This window comes from Prosopis cineraria, unplaced genomic scaffold (genome assembly GCF_029017545.1).
Source record: "Prosopis cineraria cultivar Desert tree isolate PC_DT_omini unplaced genomic scaffold, ASM2901754v1 PC1502, whole genome shotgun sequence".
NCBI classification, from domain to species: Eukaryota; Viridiplantae; Streptophyta; class Magnoliopsida; order Fabales; family Fabaceae; genus Prosopis; species Prosopis cineraria.
Genome location: NW_026556827.1, coordinates 2,835 through 9,811, shown reverse-complemented (window position 1 = coordinate 9,811; position 6,977 = coordinate 2,835). Strand labels below are relative to the sequence as shown.

The following is a 6,977-nucleotide window of genomic DNA, read 5'->3' as shown; positions in this document are numbered from 1 at the left end:
AGAGGGATGTCAATGTCCAGATTCTTATTACGGGAACGTACCCACAGGCTATGCACAAAAATTTTTGGCATTTGACCAAAAAGATAAAAAAATTTAAGTAAATAAAAGTAACTATCTTTTGCCATTTGACAAAAAAGATAAGGGGGAAAAAAAGCTCAACGTAAAAGACGAAAGTAGGTATCGGTTCATATGCATTGTATTGTTTTTTTTTTTAACAATACTGTTTTATGTAATTTTAAAAAAATATATTATAGTTCTATTAAAACATGTTTGAAGAATTTTGTAGATAGAATGGTGGGAAGTATTTAATTGTAGTTGTCAACTGTTGAAGTAAATGTTCTACAGTTTAAATTATTTTATTTTATTCAATATTATTTTTTTAATCATGGTCATCTATGATTACCATGCACTAGTATAAATATAATCAGCACAGACTTAAAAAAAAAAAAAATCAGCACAAACCTCAAAGGTTTGAGGGAGAATATCATTTAAGAACCACAGAGACAATTTAATATTAAATCAGTACAAAAAATTTTGAAATATAATTATAAGATCATGAGATTAATTTAAAAATAATTTTAGATAAAAAATTATAATACTTTTGCTTTGTTTTTGTTTTTTAAAACTAGTCAACAAGCGAATGATTTCTTGTTTAATAAAAATAAATATTTATTAATTAATGAATAACTATATGTTAAAATATGATTTATATTTATGTTTTTTTTTACAATCAAGTTTTTTCACATTTTTGAACTTATCAATTAACAAATGACTCCTTATTAAATGTGAATAAGTACTTGTTAATTGACTAATGATAACTTATTAAAATATAATATATATTTATTCCTTCTCACAATCAAATTTTTTCATATTGAACTTATCAAATAACAAATGACTTTTGTCAAATGAAAATAAGTACTTGTTAATTAATGAATTGTTACTTGTTAAAATATAATCTACACTTATCTCTTTTCATAATTAAGTTCTTTTAAATTTTTAAATTTATCAATTAATAAATGACTTTTTATTAATATGAATAGGTACTTGTTAATTTAGGAATAATTACTTGTCAATTTAAAAACAATAAGGTAGGAGTATTATAGGTTTTTATATAAAATTATTTTTAAATTAATTTTTTATTCTTGACTAATATTAAATATCTTCAATGATATTTTTTAAATGTTTAATGCCTTTCTCCAATAAAACAAATTGCCCAACAAACCTATACTAACTATTCTTTGATGATCCGTTGTCTTTTTCATTTTCAGGTGGATGAGAGAGAGGTCTCAAAAGAATTTATTAATTTAAATTAGTTCTTAAATGTTAAATTTTAAAAATTTACAATCTATCTCTTAATTTTATAACTGTGTTGTGATGAATTTGTAACTTATTTCTTAAATTTAATGTGCTTTATAAATAAAAATTATTTTTTATTAAAATTTAAAATATAAATTATAAATTTATCACAACATAATCATAAAATTAAGGAATTAAATTTTAAATTTCTCAAATTTAATACTTAAAATTTAATTTTAATTAATTAATTCTTGTAAGATTTCTTTATCATTCCCCTTTCGTTTTCTCTTTCATGCTTTATTGTTTTGACTTTCCCACCTGATTTCTCACAGTGGGTTGTTTGGTTTACTTTTTACCTTTTCTTATATACTTTGACTAAATTCAAAAAGAAAAAAACATTTTATTGATGGTTCCAGAATCAGATACATCTGTTCTTATAAAAATTTTTACATCAATTAATTTTAATTTTTTTAAATTATTTTTTTCAATAAAATATTTTCTGATTTTATTTATAAATCATTTTTAACATGTTTTATCAAAAAATTTAAAAATTTATTAACTCTTTTTAAAAATTTAATAAGTTCTTAATTTTTTATCTATTAAATATATATATTTTAATAAGATATTTTTTAACATTTAATGAAATGTAAAATAAAAAATTTGTAATAAAAATTTAATGAAATAAAAAATTTATAATAAAATTTAATAATATAACTTATAAATTAAATAAAAAATCATCTGTCATTGCTTTTAAATAAAACAAGGAGTGACTCTTAGTTAAAAAAAAAACTAAACAAGTACTAATTATGTGCTTGCTCGCAGAAAAAAAAATAGAAATGAGGAAAATAGGAGGGGAGAAAATAAAGAGAAAAGAAAATAAAAGAGATGTAATTTTTTTTCATTGTACTTGGCTGAGCGAGAGAAAATTAAAAAGAAGGAAAAATTTCTAATTGTATATAGACAAGAATAACCTTATTATTTATAAAAATATTTATACAATAAAATTTAATATTTTAACATATTATATATAACATATTTTTATCATATATTTTGAATAAAAACATTATTAAAATTTACTCTATCTAATACTCAAAATTATTTTATCTAATATAAAATTTTATTTATTAAATTATTAAAAATATAATAATTTAAAATTTAAAACTACAATCAAATCAAATATAAAGTACTTAACTAAAAATTAACTTAAAAATTTAGAATTAACATTTTTTTAATTAGTCTAAAAATTAAAAGTCTATGATTAAAATGTAAGTATACTATAAATATCATGATAAAAATAAAGAAAAGCAAGAGATGGTAATGAAAAAATTGATAGGTAATTTAAAAATAAATTTTTTTTTTCTAAAATCTTTTATATTTTGGGAAGAAAAGTTGGATGAAAAAACGTGTAAGTTTCATGTGTTATTTTTCTCTTACTTTTTTCTTTTCTCTACTTTTTTTTTGTAGTCAAGTGAGTATATATATATATATATTTTTTTTATTTTTTTCTCACTTTTAACGCACTATTCTCCCTCCCCTATTTTTTCCTTCTGCGAAACATTAACATAAGGGAAGACCAGAGGAGGACAATGGCAGTAAGCAATAACTTAAAGAAATAATAAAAAAGCCATGTGACCGTTGAGGTCTGATTTTTGCATTACCTCCAGTGTCCTCCTATCGAACAACCAATAGAATCGTGTTCGATGATGAATGGATAAGAATTCAAATCTTAGTACGGTGGCTCCCGTAGTATTGGGGCTGCATAGCTACAATGACAGGGCTGAGCTGGCTTTTTTCATGAACATGGCAGCATTTGGTTGAAATCTTAAATAGGTGCTGGTCCACTTATGTCTTCCTCTCAAGCTCCTTTTTACTTTCGAGAGGAAGAGGGATGTCAATGTCTACATTTTGTTTTTTTAATATGGAAGAAAACGTTGGCCAAAATAAAAAAATAGGAAAGACGACGAGCTCCACGAACACGTGTAAAAATTTCAACAGTTGGCTTAAATTTCAACAGTTGGCTTATGTGTACACTTCACAATCAATATTCACCAACTCAAGCGTACATGATATAATTGCACTTATTAATTTAACATTTGAGATACTTTTACATCTATCTTCACTTTATAGTAATGAATGCTTTAGATGACTACTTTATATACGGATTTTCCTTTTAACCCATAAAAATATAGAAGCTTACCTTGAAAACTACTCACAGCGGCGAGATAAGTGGCAGACCTGAAGATGGTGCACGGTGGGGCTCGTGGGGGAGCAAACAAGGGAGAGAAATGAAGATGAATGAATTCGAGAACTAAGAGAGCAGACGAGGGAGAGAAATGACGAGAAAGAGTGACACGTAAAATTTTAGGTCAAATAAGAGAGTTAACAGTCAAATATTTTTACAGTAAAACGTTTTGTATTATTGGTGGTATATTATTGAACTCTTTTTTAAAAGTTTCTTTGTTTTTTTTTTCTTTTGGCCAACTCTTTTTTAAAAGTTTCAGTTGATGTTGTTGAAAAAGGTTAGGATAACATAGTATGCCGTTTTGTGAAAAAGTTTTAAAATATTTTTGTCATTTAACCCATAATTAATTATAGATTAATATAGCGCAAAATGAAAGAGGACATTTTGATTTGTGAATTTAAATAAAGTTGATAGGCTTATAAAAATGAATCAATGGAGTAAAATGAGATTATCACCCTTACCTAGAGACCAAGATGTCCTTTTATTCCCATGTAAAGTAAACAATGTCTCCTATATGAACCAGAAACTTCCCAATTTGCAGTCCACTCTTCCCAAAGCTTCAGATCTTCTGCTGCTTCTTCCACAGTCTCACAAATCTTCTTTCGTTGCTTTCCCAGCTTCTTCTTTTGCTTCATTTCTGCAACTTCCTTTGTGTTATTCGCATATTCTAATTTTCTGTTTCCTTTCCCTCTGCTCTGCCCGAAAAAGAAAAAAATTACTGCTTTTTCCAACTTTCGCTGGGACCTCTGCGAATTGATTTTTCTGTTTAATTTCTCAACTTTTTCTCAAACGTCGTTTCCGCACTTTCCTTTGTTTTGCTTCCCTCCTGATCATTTTTAACTTCATTTTGCTAGTTTTTGTGATATTTCCTGAAGAAGAAAATCCTACAAATTTCCACAAAAAAAAAACTGCTCTTTCAATTTGTTACTGCTCATATCTCCAAAAAAAAAAACAAAAGAAAAGTCTAGTTATCCTCTGTGCTTTCATTTTCTGTGATAGTTGGACTTCTTTCCTGTATGTTCTTGTTTTGATTTGTTGTTGTTCGTTTCTTGTTTGATTTCACAAGTTCATCATCTTTCTACGAAAACCTTCAGATTTCATGGTTGTCTTTGATCTGTGTGAAGCATTTGTTTTTTAAAGTTGTTAAAAACACCATGAGAAGGGTGGTGTCTCATGCTTGATCTATGTTGGAAGTCCAAGGAAAGCTAACTGTTGCTGGGAGATCTGAGGTTTACATAACTTGAAACTTCAAAGTTTCTCGTTGGCTACTGTAAGCTGAAAATATTTTTAGATTTGTGGCAAAATAGTTTGCGTTTATCATTGATCTGTATTTACAAAATTCAATTTGTGTTTCAACTTGTGCAGCATATTCATATTCTTATCTTTCAGAACATAGAGAGCAACCAAGAAGAAGAAAGCTGATCCGACCATGCGTAATGTGTTATTCGCTTTTTCTTTTTTTCTTTTTTAATACTCAGTGTTGGCTGCGGCAAATTGACCGTCGTACTAAAAAAAATATTACATATTAAAAAATATTTGTCATGACATTATTGATTGCAGATGAGTTTGACTGACATCAACTTTAAATTTTTTCTTTCTGCGTGACCAGCATAAAAAATATTTACAAAATATTTATCATGACAGTATTAAATATTTTTTATTAAATTTTTTCTTTCTGCTTGACCAGTATAATTATAAAACTCGCGATAGCTATCTCCTACATCTGACATATCTTTTTCTTTTTCTTTTTCTTTTTCCCAATTAATAAGAGTTGGTTTCATACTGACCGACACTCGTCATATTAAGAGCAAAAAAATTTAAACTTGATAGCAATCAAACTCAATTTCAATTTATATTATCATGATAAATATTTTTCAATATGTAATATTTTGGTAAATAATTTTTTCCCTACAGCATGGTGTTCAATTTGACGTTGGCTTCTTTTGTTTTTGTTCTTTCTTTTGAGTGACCGTTGGTTTCTTTTGTGGTGATGAGTCAAAGTCCATTTCAAATAGCTCATCAAAGTAATGACAGCACATCTCATTCTCTTCTTCGTTCTCTTTTCTTTTATAATTTTAAATAATAAGATTAAAAACAAAAAGTATCTTTTTTAAGTCAATAAAAGTGAAGGTGCAGCATGTGAACCAGTGGCCGAGCCTCATGGTGGGGGGAGGGGGAATGCACCCCTCACTTTGAGAAATATTATAAGCATGATATAAAAATTTTGTAACTTTGCACCTCTTATTTTTTATCCTTTGTCCCTTTTAAATTAAATAAAAAATATTCAAACTTAAAAATTTATTAGATATAAAATAATTTAATAATTTATATAAGATACGAAGAATATATTTATATAAAAGATCTTATCAGTTTGGACATTATAATTTTTAAGAAGAAAAATGATAATCAATCTATTTATGTTACTATAATTTTAATCCTACAATATAATTATTGTTTTTTAAAAAATATTATTTTTTATTAAATTATCCCGCATCTCCTGGTTTCGAATCCTGATTCTGCCACTGATGTGAGAGTTGGTCAAATTTAATGGTTCATAAGTATCGTATACTTTTTTAAATTTAAGGACAGTGAATGAGAAGGCAAATAAGTTCCTAAATATTTTTTTATTAATAGTGTTTGAAAAATATATGCTCTTTTTTTATCACATGCTTTCTCCTGTCTTGGAGTTGGTTTCTACATTATCCTTTGCTCTAATTTTCTAATTTCCCAATTTATTTGATTAGTTTTGTTTTTTTATTTCTTATTTCTTCCATTGGACAGTGAATTAGGGCTCTAGCTGTTGCCAACGACCCTCAACCAGGCTGCAGTTGTCATCGAACAAGTCACAAGGTTTCAGGAGTTTTTTTTTTTTTTTTTTTTCCTTTTTTGGAATTTAAGTCTACGACATAACCGCACAACAGTGACAGAAATTAAGTCATGTCTGAAGGCTCTGAGCGTTTCGGTATAGCACTCAACTCAATATTTAATTCTTTGTTTTTGTTTTTCTATTTACGATTTATGATGACTATCCTGTCTTGTTTTCTAGCGTTGATGTTTTGAAATGGTATAGTTCCATACTTTGATTAACTCCTTTTATATTTTTTTAATTATTACTCCCTTCATTTCTAAATATATTAGGTATGTGTAATAATTATGTTAAAAATAAAAAAAAAACTAATTATTCCTATAATTAATAAAAAAATTTCTAGTGAAAATAAATATTGACTTTATGAGGGATAATTTGAAAAAAAATGTGATAAATGGTTCTTAAAATTTGTAATTTTGCTTATAAATAAAAACAAGAGAAACATGATAATTTTTCTTATATTAAAAATTAGAGTAGTATATAATTCTTCATGCTGGACGGGGAGATACAATACAATTACGGAAAATCAAGAGACTTCAAAGACATTGAGTCTCATTTAGTGTTCCGTTAGTA

At 26.5% G+C, this 6,977-nt stretch overlaps 1 long non-coding RNA gene across 1 annotated transcript; it reads left to right on the top strand.

Annotated features, from left to right (window-relative positions):
- Positions 1 to 4,077: 4,077 nt before the first annotated feature.
- LOC129300257 (uncharacterized) lies at positions 4,078 to 6,427 on the top strand. The gene is made up of 3 exons (XR_008590731.1): positions 4,078 to 4,808; positions 4,904 to 4,971; positions 6,320 to 6,427. It is a non-coding gene; the product is annotated as an uncharacterized LOC129300257 (long non-coding RNA).
- Positions 6,428 to 6,977: the final 550 nt, after the last annotated feature.